General features: G+C 37.5%; 1 long non-coding RNA gene across 1 annotated transcript; it reads right to left on the bottom strand.

Moving 5' to 3' along the window:
* Positions 1-241: 241 nt before the first annotated feature.
* LOC125227538 lies at positions 242-3,739 on the bottom strand. The gene is made up of 7 exons (XR_007177191.1): positions 3,475-3,739; positions 2,959-3,073; positions 2,590-2,758; positions 1,938-2,081; positions 1,272-1,349; positions 1,012-1,138; positions 242-623 (listed from the first exon to the last, which is right to left on the bottom strand). It is a non-coding gene; the product is annotated as an uncharacterized LOC125227538 (long non-coding RNA).
* Between the last annotated feature and the right edge of the window lie 11,588 nt (positions 3,740-15,327).

Raw genomic sequence — 15,327 nt, 5'->3', positions numbered from 1 at the left:
TGTTACCAATTTTGAATACCACACCTTTTTTACGCCATAATCAATAACACCGTTTTTGAAAATTTTCGATGGAATCTCAAAAGATCAAAACGGTCCGACACAGATAAAAATTATTATAATCTGTCTTGAAAAAAATCATTGCTGTATCTTGAAAAACCAGGGAGGAAATAGTCGAGAGCGTTTGTATGGAGAATAGATCACTCCTGTATCGTCTTAATACCAGAGTTCACCAGTAAGTACAATGTATTATATTTTCATTGTATTATATATTTTGTAGCACGTATCTACTGCGTTCATAATGGACTGTCTTTCATAGATTATCGATCTGCTGACAACAACTAGAAATGATTCGATTTTTTCAAGAGACTCACCCACAACAATTATGTATGGCTGGCATGACAATCCTATTTTTTGAAGTGTGGCTATGCGAAGTTCGATGGTCTGGCTAATTTCTACACTAGAGCGGATATGCTTTATGAAACCTTCCCTTACTTCCATTTTACTGGGCTTCCAATTTTGACTTGCACCGGAACCTCGCTTCTTCTTTTGGCGGACTGCCGCAGTGTTCAGCAAAAATGGAATGGTGAGAAATCCGGCTATATTCGTTGTTTCCTCATAGGGCGCTATAAAAATGGGACTAGTTAGTAAAATATTATTACAAACGATATAATATAAGGAAAGATCAATGCGGGTAAGTGAACAGTGGGGCAACTGAAACGAGCCACGAAGGGCACGAAGGTTAAACAAACTTTGCCACCGAGTGAAATACAAAATTTTACACTACACCGACACAAACAAAATATTAACTGTAAAACATCTAACTAAATCAAATCTATCAAGCTTGAGACATCCAGTTAAAATTTGTATGAAATTTCTTTGCACTCTTGTGGACAAAATGCAGTTTTGCTATCTGTTTTTGAAGACTAAAGAGAGCCTTTGCCAGTCGGTGTGGTGAAACTAACTATTTTAACATAGACAACATCTGCTTTATCAATTTTATCATATACTTACAATTGGTAAGTGCAGTAAGTTCGACTTTTTGTATTTCAGCTGTTCCTGAAGATTTATTTTCATTGATGGAAAATTTAGAAACAAATTGTCCTAGTAAATTTCATGTGCTTTTGAAGTCGTTAAGCCGCTGGAATGATAAAACAAACAATTAAAAACAAAAAGTAAAAAGAAACGAATGCAGTATTCAGTTATACATATAATAATTATTTTAAAGTTACATAGTAAAAAGTGACTTAGCTAGTTAATGTTATTATATTTACCAAAGAATATCCTTGTGGTTTTTTGAGAGCAGAATATTTTCAAAATAGTGATGCAGAGTCCAATGACTTTTCCACAATCTGAAAAATATTTAGAAACTTTACTTTTCATTTGCCTCTTTAATTAATATAATTATAATACAATTAATTACAGTCATAACCTATACACTCACAGTATAATGTATCATAATAATAAATAAATTAATTAATGTAATAGGACATTCTTACACAGATTGACTGGGTCCCACAGTAAGCTCAAGAAGGCTTGTGATGTGGGTACTCAGACAACGATATAATTAATAAACAAATAATTATATAAATAAAAAACATCCATGACTCAGGATTCTCAGGAACATACCTGTGCTCATCACACAAATAAATGTCCTTACCGGGATTCGAACCCAGAACTGCGGCTTAGTAGGGACGGTCACTTAGTCACTACTCGCTAGGCCAGCCCGGTATCTTGCCTAACAATGCAGTTATATTAAAAATATTATTGTGATAAGATGAGTATGTTACTTCAAAAATGGTTGGAATAAAATCTCTCTCTGGTATGTTGGTCTGCCTATGCAGTATTCATTTATTGAATTGAAATTCTTATAATGTTTTTTACAATAAAATACAGAACCTCCTCCTTCTAGGTAAAGAAGTCTGTTAGAAACTGCTTACCCTGGAATTATAACTGGGCTCTGCTTTCTTCTCAGCAATTGCAGATGGCACATTTTCCTTTTCCGAGGACAAGTTTTCCTTTTCTGAAGTTTCTATAACTATTAGGTCTGTGCTTATGTTAAACTCAGAAAAATCCATCAGGGTCTGGAAATGAATGATACAATTAATATCACATACCATACTACAAAATTATGAACAGCGTGGAAAAATATTTGGCCCTAGAGGAACCGTATTACATCTTTTTTTAACTCAAAGTTAATATTTTTCAATATTGCTACAATATCTATAATTGGGGGCCATTATGCTAGCAGACAAGATTTAAAATTGAAACAACTCTTAAGGGCAAAAGGTAATTATTTCTCTGTTAATTAATCTATTACAAAGGACTCCACTGAGCCTTGCCTTATATTATGAAATTACTCTCTAATTTACTAAGTTTACAGAGCCGAGGGCTAGCTACACTTGAACATGAGACTAAGGTTTTAAATTATTTAAGGGAACAAACGTGGATCAGCGAACTCTTGAGTTAAAACTACGGGTAGAAACGGTGTACGGCGGATATTAAAATAAAAGGTATAGTAACACGGAGGGTGCCAGAACCATAATTATGCCGGTTCGATGATGTAGATAAGAGTGATTGGAAAGGTCTAACCTCAAACGTGCTACGTCAGCCGCCTCAGACCACCACGACTGCCACGTCAGCCGCCTCAGAGATGGTGTCGTGTGGATGACGGCAGCGTCAGCTTGCCGCCTGTAGGTTACCGGAACACAGCGGGGAATGCTGGCGACCGGCGCGAGGATTAGGCGACGCGGCGTGAACCCTGAAATGTGTATACCAGTCTTTAAGTAAAATTCCAAAGACGGCGTCCGTGAGACTTGGATCGCCCGTAGGACAGGGGAATTGCCCCGGAATTCGAATTCCGAACGTCAACGCGTTCTGTGAAACGACCTACTGCTAATTTGGAATTACACATAACCTAAGTGACAATTTGACAAGGTTTTTAAAGAATGTACAATTTACCGTTGGTGGACAAAAGGCGAGCGGAGAGCAGTTTTGCACTTATTTCAACACCCGGGCACGCTGGGCGTCGCCTATTACCATCGGAACATGGTTTTATTAGCGTCCGATTCCGGGGCTGGAAAATATGCAACGCTTTGTTAGAAACTATCCAACTATAAGAAAATACACAACAGAATCACTATCAAAACTCACTCAAACGGGCGATTGCGCCCGATTTTGACTCGGGCTAAAGATCCCCTCGCAATTCTCTCCCTGGCAAAAATAATTCCGGTCTCTCTCATTTTGACGGAACTATAGTTACCATACCAAGTCTAAATCGGCTCGCGCCGCGAAAGCACATGCCGGACGTTCAACGAAAATTGAGCCAACTTAAATGTGTATTTTATAGACAAGAAATTTAATAGTGTATTATTACGAGATTGCATCCATTATCGGCCGGGGCCGCAGCCCAGCAAGCTATTGGCCTCGTGTCATTAGCAACTTGACTAAATAATGAAAAAAATACATTGTACTTACTGGTGAATTTTCGTATTAAGTTCTCCAACTCCCATGTTTTTAAAGATTCGATCACTTACTCCATTGAACTTGTAAGTTGTTAGATCTGTGATGTGATAGATAACCGCAAAAAAATTAACACAAGACGCGTTGACAAATCACTTCGGCGTCAGTGTTGCCAACTCCGATTTTGAAAAACGCTAGGCTAATGTATAGAAGATGTCTAAAATACGTTAACATTTTTTTTTAAATGAGTCTACCTCGAATTAAAGGCATAAAGGTACTTAAAATAAATGATTAAAAATAATTCATAAATGATTAAAAATAATTCAGTACCTATCTAAAATTGAAATGCCGTCAAATGATACCTAATGTGCAGTAAAATTCACCTTTGTTATTTGGTTACGAGTCTGTTGTTTTTTAGCAATATATTTGATGGAATTTTTATTTTAACTAATAGATAGTAATCAATAGTAAAGTAATCAATAGTAAATTACGATACAAGTGCGAAAAATGGGAAATTTGAAACGAGTTGTGATTAAAACACGAACGAAGAGAGTTTTTTAAATCGACAGGAGTAGTGAATTACCTATAATACTTATTCTATTCGTACATGTATCGTACAACGTTTTACAATACATACCATAATTATGTAATAGTACATTACGATACAAGTGCGAAAAGGTGGAAGTTCGAAACGAGTGGCAATAAATTAAAACACAACAGAAGGGAGTGTTCTAAATCAACACGAGTTACGAATTTCCTTTTCGCACGTGTATGGTACGACGTTTTTCAGTACAGATGGTCCTCCGAAGTTTCGACCTGACAAGAAATGAATCACTTTTCACACTAGTGCGTAAAAAACGCAACATCTGTACTGAAAACTATATTATAAGTCAATAAAAATATATATTAGCCCCAGTGTCAATATATTGTAAGTAATATATTATATGTTGCCCGTGTGGTGACGGGTTAAGAATTTCACAACCCCCTTTCTTCCCGTGGGTGTCGTAGAAGGCGACTGTGGGATACCTATGGGTTAAATTGTGGCGTAGGCGAAAGGCTGGCAACCTGTCACTGCAATGTCACAGTTTCGTTTTCTTTCAATCCCTTATTTGCCAAGAGTGGCACTGAAACGAGTAGATTCATGTGCTACCCCTTCATGGGATACAGGCGTGATTGTATGTATGTATGTATGTATGTATATTATAAGTCATAATTTATTGATTATTTCTCCTCATTTCCTCGCAAATTAGGACAAATTAAATAAATATACTAAAGCAATCTAAGCCTTGGAATGCTTGAATTTTCTGCCTTAACATGTACCTATATAATTATATGCTTAAAATCCTTGCACTTTAAGATGAAGCCTCACGCGCCACGCCGAGTCACGTGATCACGCGTATATATATAGCGTAACCGAAATTGCTCTAGTGTGGCTTCACCCTTTAGGGCTTCTAGATAGAACTTGCTACAGGCTCTGCGCTGCTTTATCCGGCACTGCGTCTGAGCTGAGCCAATTATAGCATTTTTTCTGGGAAGGGGTGGATCCGTTCCTGACTTGGATACTCATGAAGAATACAAAACTGAACCCATATCGAGTCCGGCTATGCTAACGCTGCAGCGTTTTTGATAACAGTGTGCAAGCGTTATTGCGATTATTAAATAACTTTAACGATTCTGACAACACTTTCATAGTGGGCTATCAAATATGAAAAGCATGGTTAGCTTAATAGGATCAGCATGGCAATCCGTAAATAACTCACCCTTCCATTTATTTTGAAAATTGTTATATTACATCGACGTCCGCCACACACGAAAATTCATAATAAAATTGAATACCATATGGCGATGACAAATATGGTTGCTTTCAAGTTGATGCCTTAGACCAAATATGTAAAAATATGTGCCCAATGCTAAATAAAAATTTTCGATGAAAGAGCCGTGAAAATATCCCAGATCTGGTATATTTTATTCCGAGTTGGCAACACTCGCACGCGCTGCAGGAGGGCGCGGGCGGAAGGCGGATGTACAAACGCTTACCCCTACTATTCACTTGATTGATCAGATTACCAATTATTTAATTTGTTTATTATGATAATAGATTTAACAATTCATTCTTAGTAGAACTCAATTCATTTCGTAATTGATACAACAATTTGATCATAATGGGATTGAGAAATGTATCTTCGTTGTTTCAAAATTTTATATGTCTAGAACTATTGACATACTTATCTGTCTTAAAGAATTAGTTGAGGATTGAAGCAATCTAGATTTAGTTTATGTCAAATACCAAGTCTTATTTGAATCAACAAAGACAAAATAATCAAATTAAGCATGAAAATGCTTAAAACCATTAACATACTTATTTGTTTTAATGAATTAGTTCAGGATTGAATGTACCTACACGTTTAGTTGTTTCAAATACCTAATCTTATTTGAACCAACAGACAAAATAATCAAATCAACTATGAAAATGTTTAAAACCATTAACATACTTATCTGTTTTAATGAATTCGATCAGGATTGAATCTACCTATGTTTAGTTGTTTCAAATACCTAATCTTATTTGAATCAACAAAGATAAAATAATCAAATTTACTATAAAAATGTTCAGAACTATTAACATACTTATCTGTTTTAATGAACTAGTTCAGGATTGAATCAACCTATGTTACATAGTTTTGCCTAACAAGTTAATAATTGATTCAAGGTGTTCATTGGTTAGGAATAACAAAACACCTAAGTTATTAGTTCAATCATACATTCCTTTATTGTTTTAGTAATCAGCTTTATTTGAATTGTATAAGATCGTAATTGTAGTGATTAACTTAACGTCAACTAAGAGAAAACTGCTCTTAGTTGGCCTTCATTTTTTAGAGTGAAGACTCTCGCACGTGTGGCCAGTGTTAGTGCATGAGGTTACCATAGTAGTAGTATTTTTATCTGTATATTACCTGACTTTATAACTTCTTATATTATTTTAGTGTTATATTCAAACTAGGGTTTCGATATATTTTAAAGAATTGGCAAATAATTATAATGTAATCATTTTGATGCCAATAAATCAAAGATTTGTATAATTAAAAAAATACCTTCAATTGGGTATTAATAGATTTGGTAGTAACTTTGAAAATTAACTGGTATCCCCAATTTATGACAGTGATGACGTCACTGAATAATGTTGACATTGTCAGTAAGTGCGAGAGGGACACCAGCCCAAACAATGCCCTCTCATGTGGACACACTTTTTGACCTAACTACTCATTCTGGTTTAACTATAATTCTGTGGTCTGGCTCTGTTGCGCCAATACGCAAGAGCGATAGAGATAAATAGCTACGAAAGAGATATTATCGTGAGCGTTTCGTGAGCGTTTGTGCATTCGGCTACGCACACAGAGCAGATTATTTTGACGACATTGACTCAGAAGAGTAGCGTGCTCAAAGGTACGCTTATTGCAGTACAAAACAGCGTAGCGCCCTTACCCACATGAAAACACAAATGGAAATATATTTTTGCGTGTTTCAATAATTTTTAATACGTATACTTAAAGTAATTGCTTAGTTCTCTTAAATATCATTTTCAAATATTCAAATAAAAACTTAAATATCATGTATAATGTTTAATGCTTATGTAAGACCGGGTGATGTCTGTTAATTTTTTTTCAATTAATTGGAAGTCAGAATCAAAAACCTGAAGTTTCTAGAAAATATCTTCAAGGTCGCTTATACAATCTTTCGCTAAGTACCTACTTAAAACGATTTTGATATAAAAAAGTTCCAAAACTTTACAAAGTAAATGTGGCTCCACTGTCTCAGCTCGCTATGACTTTAACCATGGTGCCCGTACTTAGCCAACTTTCAGTGTAAATAAACCTCAGCAACATTTTCATTTCACGACCCTGTAAATAATGTCAAATGACAGCCTGTCACGACTTCGCTCTAAGTTGTTTCCTGGAATAACTCGAACAAGTAATATTTGTTTTAAATTAATTTGGGCAACCAAGATGAATATTAAACTGAGTTTTGATTTTGATTAAATCTTAAGATGATACGGTAGCGAGAATGCTAAAATGGAAAGGAACCCCCCTTTCAACTTGGAAATTTTAGTTAAATATACAAGTGTTATTAACTAGATTTACCGAAAAACAATTGTCCATTAAGAACAACTCAGTCAAAAGATATTTCAAAAAAATCTTTAAAATCGAGGCTCCGCTCTCGACTCTTTCCTCCTTCAAAACTTAATCAATCAGAACGAAATTCGAGAATCTGAATAACAATGAAATAATCTATGTCGGACCGTTTAGCTTTTTTGGTTAATTGTTACCAATCTTGAGTATCACACCTTTTTTTGCGCCACAATGAAAAAGGCCGTTTTTGGAAATTTTCGATTGACTCTAGAATCTTTAAAAAGCAGAATATCAAAAAAATCAAAACGGTCCGACACAGATAAAAATAATGACAATCTGTGTTGAAAAAATCATTGCTCTATCTTCAAAAACCAGGGAGGAAATAGTCGAGAGCGTTTGTATGGAGAATTGACCCCTACCGTATCGTCTTAAGTCATTACTAGCTACTACAAATTTCAATTAAGTAACTTGATACAAGTAAACAATATTTGTAGATAAGACTTGCCCGCCCGGCCCCAGCGGTGCTGTATTATGTTTCCTATTATATTTTATTCTTGTCCGGTTAGAAAGACTAAGACTTCTCCATGGACCTATACATATGTTATGTTCTTGAAAAAAATAGAGTAGTTAATTTGAAAAAAAAATGGCTAAACCTCTGAATTAGCAGGGCGCGCCGTCGTAGTACGAGCTGATCGATAACCCCGAAATAAGACGTAAGTAGGCATTGGGTAACTGTAGTAGGCATTGGGTAACTGTAGAGGTAGTAAGTACTAAACTTACTTAAACGACATTTTTTCTGTATGTTCCTAATTATATCTAAATATAAAGGAAGAAACTGACTGACTGACAGACATATCACCGCACATCCGAAACCGCTAGTCCTAGAGATTCCAAATTTGGCACGTAGGTTCCTTATAAGGTGAAGAGGAGCACTAAGAAAGGATTTTTCAAAATTCACCTTCTAAGGGGGTGTAATGGGGAATTATTGGGGATCCAAAGTTTGTATGGGAAAACAAGATTAGATTAGTACGCGGGCGAAGCCGCGGGAAAAAGCTAGTTACATATATCTAAAGTAGGTAAACATATTAAGGAACGAATTCAACGAATCTAATATACTATAGTTTTCTTTTAGGTAAGTACCTAAATATTATTTAGTTGAAAGAAAATGGTAATAATATTGAAATGGAAAATAATTTTGCTCTTGTCAGAAAAATTACATTACGTTTTTGAAGCCTATTTCTTGTGCGTAGGAACCTGTAAGCTGATGTTCTTATAATTTGTATTTGAATTTTATTATGTTTTCGCCTTTTTTATTACTTAAAACGACATTATTTGCTACAAATATATTAAATTATAAAAAAACATCATGTTATTGGTTCAACGTTACTAAAAAAGTTAAGTACGCATGTACTTACTTTGAAATGGCCAATTTTATTATATCAATATCAAACATTGCGCTTACCATAAGGACAAGTTTTTCTTTTGTGTTTGTATAAATAACCTAACAAAAGAGTACTTATGGCAATCGATAAAGGTGAAGATTTTTCCTCAAAATCCTCTTTTCATACAACTGTACACTTGATATTAACATATTGAAACATTACATTAGTAATTTTTATAAAGAACTTGAAATCAACATTATTTAACGTCTCGGTCTTTAATCGAAATAATTGTAGTCAATGAATGACAAAAAAAAATATTCAGTAAAAAGGAATAGAACATGTGTAGATTTAATTTATATTTATCAACATAGCAAGTGTGATTTTTTTCCAAATTTTTAATTATTATATGACTGAAGTTAATATGCTAAATTAAAAATATCAACCACAGGGAGATGGCGATTATCGTTTCTAATTGAAATAGTACATTACGATACAAGTGCGAAAAAAGTAAATTCGAAACGAGTTCATCTGTACTGAAAAACGTCGTACGATACACGTGCGAAAAGGAAATTCGTAACGCGTGTCGATTTAAAACACTCCCTTCGGTCGTCTTTTAACTTATCGCCACTCGTTTCGAACTTCCTTTTTTACGCACTTGTATCGCAATGTACTATTCCGTGACATTATAGTCAATATGCCGTAAAGCGTGCAAAAACACACAACCACGATACTGTCTCCTCGGCGATTGGATCTCAATTTAAATGTAAGAAATGCGGACGTTCATGTCGCTCCCGGATAGGTATTTATAGTAGTAGTAGTAGTAGTAGTAGTAGTAAAACACTTTATTGTACCAGAAAATAATACAAAACACAGGAGAAAGAGCTTATTACAAGTACAAATGCGAACTTATCCCTTTAAGGGATCTCTTCCAGTTAACCTTTGAGCAATTGAGGGAGAATTGGAGATGGTAGGCATACAGTACAAACGGCGCAGAAAACGGATTCAAGGTAATAATAAATTAATTATAACTTACACTAACATGCAATATATACGAATAAATACATAATATATAACCATACAAATAGCAAATAATATAAATATATACATATATAATATATAAATTAAATATATATTTACATAATAAAAACGACAACTACAAAACCGCATACATCCAATACCTCAGTTTTCATCAGAGAGCCAACGCTTTTTTAGATTAGCCTTCAGCGACAGTCACGAGAGGAGTTGTCTCTCACATTCAGACGCTGTTTAAATCATCTGCCAAGATGTACGAGGCCTTATGATGATGACGTCAATATTTATCAAGAGTGGAAAATGGGGAATATGTATAATAAAACGACCGCCCCTTTTGCTCCTAAATATGGTTATTTTAGAATCTTGACTTAGATTACGATATGATCACACATGAAGGCGCGTCCATGGAAACCCTTTGTTTTGAATGTTGTATTTCCTTTGACAGAAAATGAAAGCAACCTTTTCTGTTTCCATGAACCTAATTGCCAACTATGTCACTGATCAAAGAAAGGTCATATCATTATACGTGCAGCCGCAGAAATACCTGTGACGATGCAAAGTTTTTATGTCGGAGTTGTTAAATGTACCCTTACAAAGGTTACTGTACCTACTTATTTTAACACACCAGCTTTTCTGCCGTGCGCGTTGTTCGAGTTGAATTATTTTTAACACGCTTTTATTAGGTCGTCGTGTATGTAACTATGTATGTAATGGAATCTGCGGAGGCTAATTTAACCATCTTCCAGGAGTCGTAGCGTAATGAAAATTGGCAGCTATATGTAGTTCCGATGACAATACAATAATATGGTACTGTTGAGCTGATCTGATGATGGAGTCGGAAGATATGAACTGGAACTACATGATGGAACCTCGTATCATAGCCGTTTTTGGGTTTCTTAGAAAAGTATTGTAATGAACTTTGACTACAATTAGGTTTCAAGGTCTGATGATGAAGCCGAAAGATATGAACTGGAACTACATGATGGAACATCGTATCATAGCTGTTTTTGGGTTTCTTAGAAAAGTCTTGTAATGAACTTTGACTACGATTAGGTTTCAAGGTCTGATGATGGAGCCGGAAGATATGAACTGGAACTACATCATGGAACATCGTATCATAGCTGTTTTTGGGCTTCTTAGGAAAGTCTTGTAATGAACTTTGACTACAATTAGGTTTCAAGGTCTGATGATGGAGCCGGAAGATATGAGCTGGAACTACATGATGGAACATCGTATCATAGCTGTTTTTGGGCTTCTTAGAAAAGTCTTGTAATGAACTTTGACTACGATTAGGTTTCAAGATCTGATGATGGAGCCGGAAGATATGAACTGGAACTACATGATAGAACATCGTATCATAGCTGTTTTTGGGCTTCTTAGAAAAGTCTTGTAATGAACTTTGACTACGATTAGAATTCAAGGTCTGATGATGGAGCCGGAAGATATGAGCTGGAACTACATGATGGAACATCGTATCATAGCTGTTTTTGGGCTTCTTAGAAAAGTCTTGTAATGAACTTTGACTACGATTAGGTTTCAAGGTCTGATGATGGAGCCGGAAGATATGAACTGGAACTACATGATAGAACATCGTATCATAGCTGTTTTTGGGCTTCTTAGAAAAGTCTTGTAATGAACTATGACTACGATTAGGTTTCAAGGCCTGATGATGGTGCCGGAAGATAAGAACAGAAAAAAGGGGGGGGGGCTCGAGGGGGAAGCATGAAAGAAAGATCAACGTAGTATTTAAAATAAGTTGGGTTAGCGTTTTCTTGTGACCTTTCAGAGCAAACAAAGGGGGCTCGGGGGCGAAGCCCCCGCATAAAAGAAAGATCAACGTTGTATTTAAAATAAGTTTGGTTAAGGTTTTCTTGTGATCCTTAAGAGTAAAGAAAAGGGGGGCTAGGGGGCGAAGCCCCCGCATGAAAGAAAGATCAACGTAGTATTTAGAATAAGTTGGGTTAGCGTTTTCTTGTGACCTTTAAGAGCAAACAAAGGGGGCTCGGGGGCGAAGCCCCCGCATGAAAGAAAGATCAACGTAGTATTTAAGATAAGTTGGGTTAGCGTTTTCTTGTGACATTTAAGAGCAAACAAAGGGGGCTCGGGGGCGAAGCCCCCGCATGAAAGAAAGATCAACGTTGTATTTAAAATAAGTTGGTTTAGGGTTTTCTTGTGATCCTTAAGAGTAAAGAAAGGGGGGCTCGGGGGCGAAGCCCCCGCATGAAAGAAAGATCAACGTTGTATTTAAGAATAAGTTGGGTTAGCGTTTTCTTGTGACCTTTAAGAGCAAACAAAGGGGCTCGGGGGCGAAGCCCCCGCATGAAAGAAAGATCAACGTAGTATTTAAGATAAGTTGGGTTAGCGTTTTCTTGTGACATTTAAGAGCAAACAAAGGGGGCTCGGGGGCGAAGCCCCCGCATGAAAGAAAGATCAACGTTGTATTTAAAATAAGTTGGTTTAGGGTTTTCTTGTGATCCTTAAGAGTAAAGAAAAGGGGGCTCGGGGGCAAGCCCCCGCATGAAAGAAAGATCAACGTTGTATTTAGAATAAGTTGGGTTAGCGTTTTCTTGTGACCTTTAAGAGCAAACAAAGGGGGGCTCGGGGGCGAAGCCCCCGCATGAAAGAAAGATCAACGTAGTATTTAAGATAAGTTGGGTTAGCGTTTTCTTGTGACATTTAAGAACAAAACAAAGGGGGGCTCGGGGGCGAAGCCCCCGCATGAAAGAAAGATCAACGTTGTATTTAAAATAAGTTGGTTTAGGGTTTTATTGTGACCTTTAAGAGCAAACAAGGGGGCTTCGGGGGCTCGGGCGAAGCCCCCGCATGAAAGAAAGATCAACGTTGTATTTAAGATAAGTTGGGTTAGCGTTTTCTTGTGACATTTAAGAACAAACAAAAAGGGGGGGGGCTCGGGGGCGAAGCTCCCCGCATGAAAGAAAGATCAACGTTGTATTTAAAATAAGTTGGTTTAGGGTTTTATTGTGATCCTTAAGAGCAAACAAAGGGGGCTCGGGGGCGAAGCCCCCGCATGAAAGAAAGATCAACGTAGTATTTAAGATAAGTTGGGTTAGCGTTTTCTTGTGACATTTAAGAGCAAACAAATGGGGGCTCGAAAGAAAGATCAACGTTGTATTTAAAATAAGTTGGTTTAGGGTTTTATTGTGATCCTTAAGAGCAAACAAAGGGGGGCTCGGGGGGCGAAGCCCCCCGCATGAAAGAAAGATCAACGTAGTATTTAAGATAAGTTGGGTTAGCGTTTTCTTGTGACATTTAAGAGCAAACGTAGTATTTAGAATAAGTTGGGTTAGCGTTTTCTTGTGACCTTTAAGAGCAAACAAAGGGGGGGCTCGGGGGGCGAAGCCCCCCGCATGAAAGAAAGATCAACGTAGTATTTAAGATAAGTTGGGTTAGCGTTTTCTTGTGACATTTAAGAGCAAACAAAGGGGGGCTCGGGGGCGAAGCCCCCGCATGAAAGAAAGATCAACGTAGTATTTAAGATAAGTTGGGTTAGCGTTTTCTTGTGACCTTTAAGAGCAAACAAAGGGGGCTCGGGGGCGAAGCCCCCGCATAAAAGAAAGATCAACGTTGTTTTTAAAATAAGTTGGGTTAGCGTTTTTTCTTGTGACCTTTCAGAGCAAACAAAGGGGGCTCGGGGGCGAAGCCCCCGCATGAAAAAGAAAGATCAACGTAGTATTTAAAATAAGTTGGGTTAGCGTTTTCTTGTGACCTTTTAAGAAGCCCCCGCATGAAAGAAAGATCAACGTAGTATTTAGAATAAGTTGGGTTAGCGTTTTCTTGTGACCTTTAAGAGCAAACAAAGGGGGGCTCGGGGGCGAAGCCCCCGCATGAAAGAAAGATCAACGTAGTATTTAAGATAAGTTGGGTTAGCGTTTTCTTGTGACATTTAAGAGCAAACAAAGGGGGCTCGGGGGCGAAGCCCCCGCATGAAAGAAAGATCAACGTTGTATTTAAAATAAGTTGGTTTAGGGTTTTCTTGTGATCCTTAAGAGTAAAGAAAAGGGGGCTCGGGGCGAAGCCCCCGCATGAAAGAAAGATCAACGTTGTATTTAGAATAAGTTGGGTTAGCGTTTTCTTGTGACCTTTAAGAGCAAACAAAGGGGGCTCGGGGGCGAAGCCCCCGCATGAAAGAAAGATCAACGTAGTATTTAAGATAAGTTGGGTTAGCGTTTTCTTGTGACATTTAAGAACAAACAAAGGGGGGCTCGGGGGGCGAAGCCCCCCGCATGAAAGAAAGATCAACGTTGTATTTAAAATAAGTTGGTTTAGGGTTTTATTGTGACCTTTAAGAGCAAACAAAGGGGGGCTCGGGGGGCGAAGCCCCCGCATGAAAGAAAGATCAACGTAGTATTTAAGATAAGTTGGGTTAGCGTTTTCTTGTGACATTTAAGAACAAACAAAGGGGGCTCGGGGGCGAAGCCCCCGCATGAAAGAAAGATCAACGTTGTATTTAAAATAAGTTGGTTTAGGGTTTTATTGTGATCCTTAAGAGCAAACAAAGGGGGCTCGGGGGCGAAGCCCCCGCATGAAAGAAAGATCAACGTAGTATTTAAGATAAGTTGGGTTAGCGTTTTCTTGTGACATTTAAGAGCAAACAAATGGGGGCTCGGGGGCGAAGCCCCCGCATGAAAGAAAGATCAACGTAGTATTTAAGATAAGTTGGGTTAGCGTTTTCTTGTGACATTTAAGAGCAAACAAAGGGGGGCTCGGGGGCGAAGCCCCCGCATGAAAGAAAGATCAACGTTGTATTTAAAATAAGTTGGTTTAGGTTTTCTTGTGATTTCAAACGTAGTATTTAGAATAAGTTGGGTTAGCGTTTTCTTGTGACCTTTAAGAGCAAAAAAGGGGGGCTCGGGGGCGAAGCCCCCCGCATGAAAGAAAGATCAACGTAGTATTTAAGATAAGTTGGGTTAGCGTTTTCTTGTGACCTTTAAGAGCAAACAAAGGGGGCTCGGGGGGCGAAGCCCCCCGCATGAAAGAAAGATCAACGTAGTATTTAAGATAAGTTGGGTTAGCGTTTTCTTGTGACCTTTAAGAGCAAACAAAGGGGGCTCGGGGGCGAAGCCCCCGCATAAAAGAAAGATCAACGTTGTTTTTAAAATAAGTTGGGTTAGCGTTTTCTTGTGACCTTTAAGAGCAAACAAAGGGGGCTCGGGGGCGAAGCCCCCGCATGAAAGAAAGATCAACGTTGTATTTAAATAAGTTGGTTTAGGGTTTTCTTGTGACCTTAAGAGCAAACGAAAAGGGGGCTCGGGGGCGAAGCCCCCGCATAAAAGAAAGATCAACGTTGTATTTAAAATAAGTTGGGTTAG

The sequence above is a fragment of the Leguminivora glycinivorella genome, chromosome 1 (genome assembly GCF_023078275.1).
Source record: "Leguminivora glycinivorella isolate SPB_JAAS2020 chromosome 1, LegGlyc_1.1, whole genome shotgun sequence".
In the NCBI taxonomy this organism is placed as follows: domain Eukaryota; kingdom Metazoa; phylum Arthropoda; class Insecta; order Lepidoptera; family Tortricidae; genus Leguminivora; species Leguminivora glycinivorella.
The sequence above is the reverse complement of the archived record's forward strand: the minus strand, read 5'-3'. Positions and strand labels throughout refer to the sequence as shown.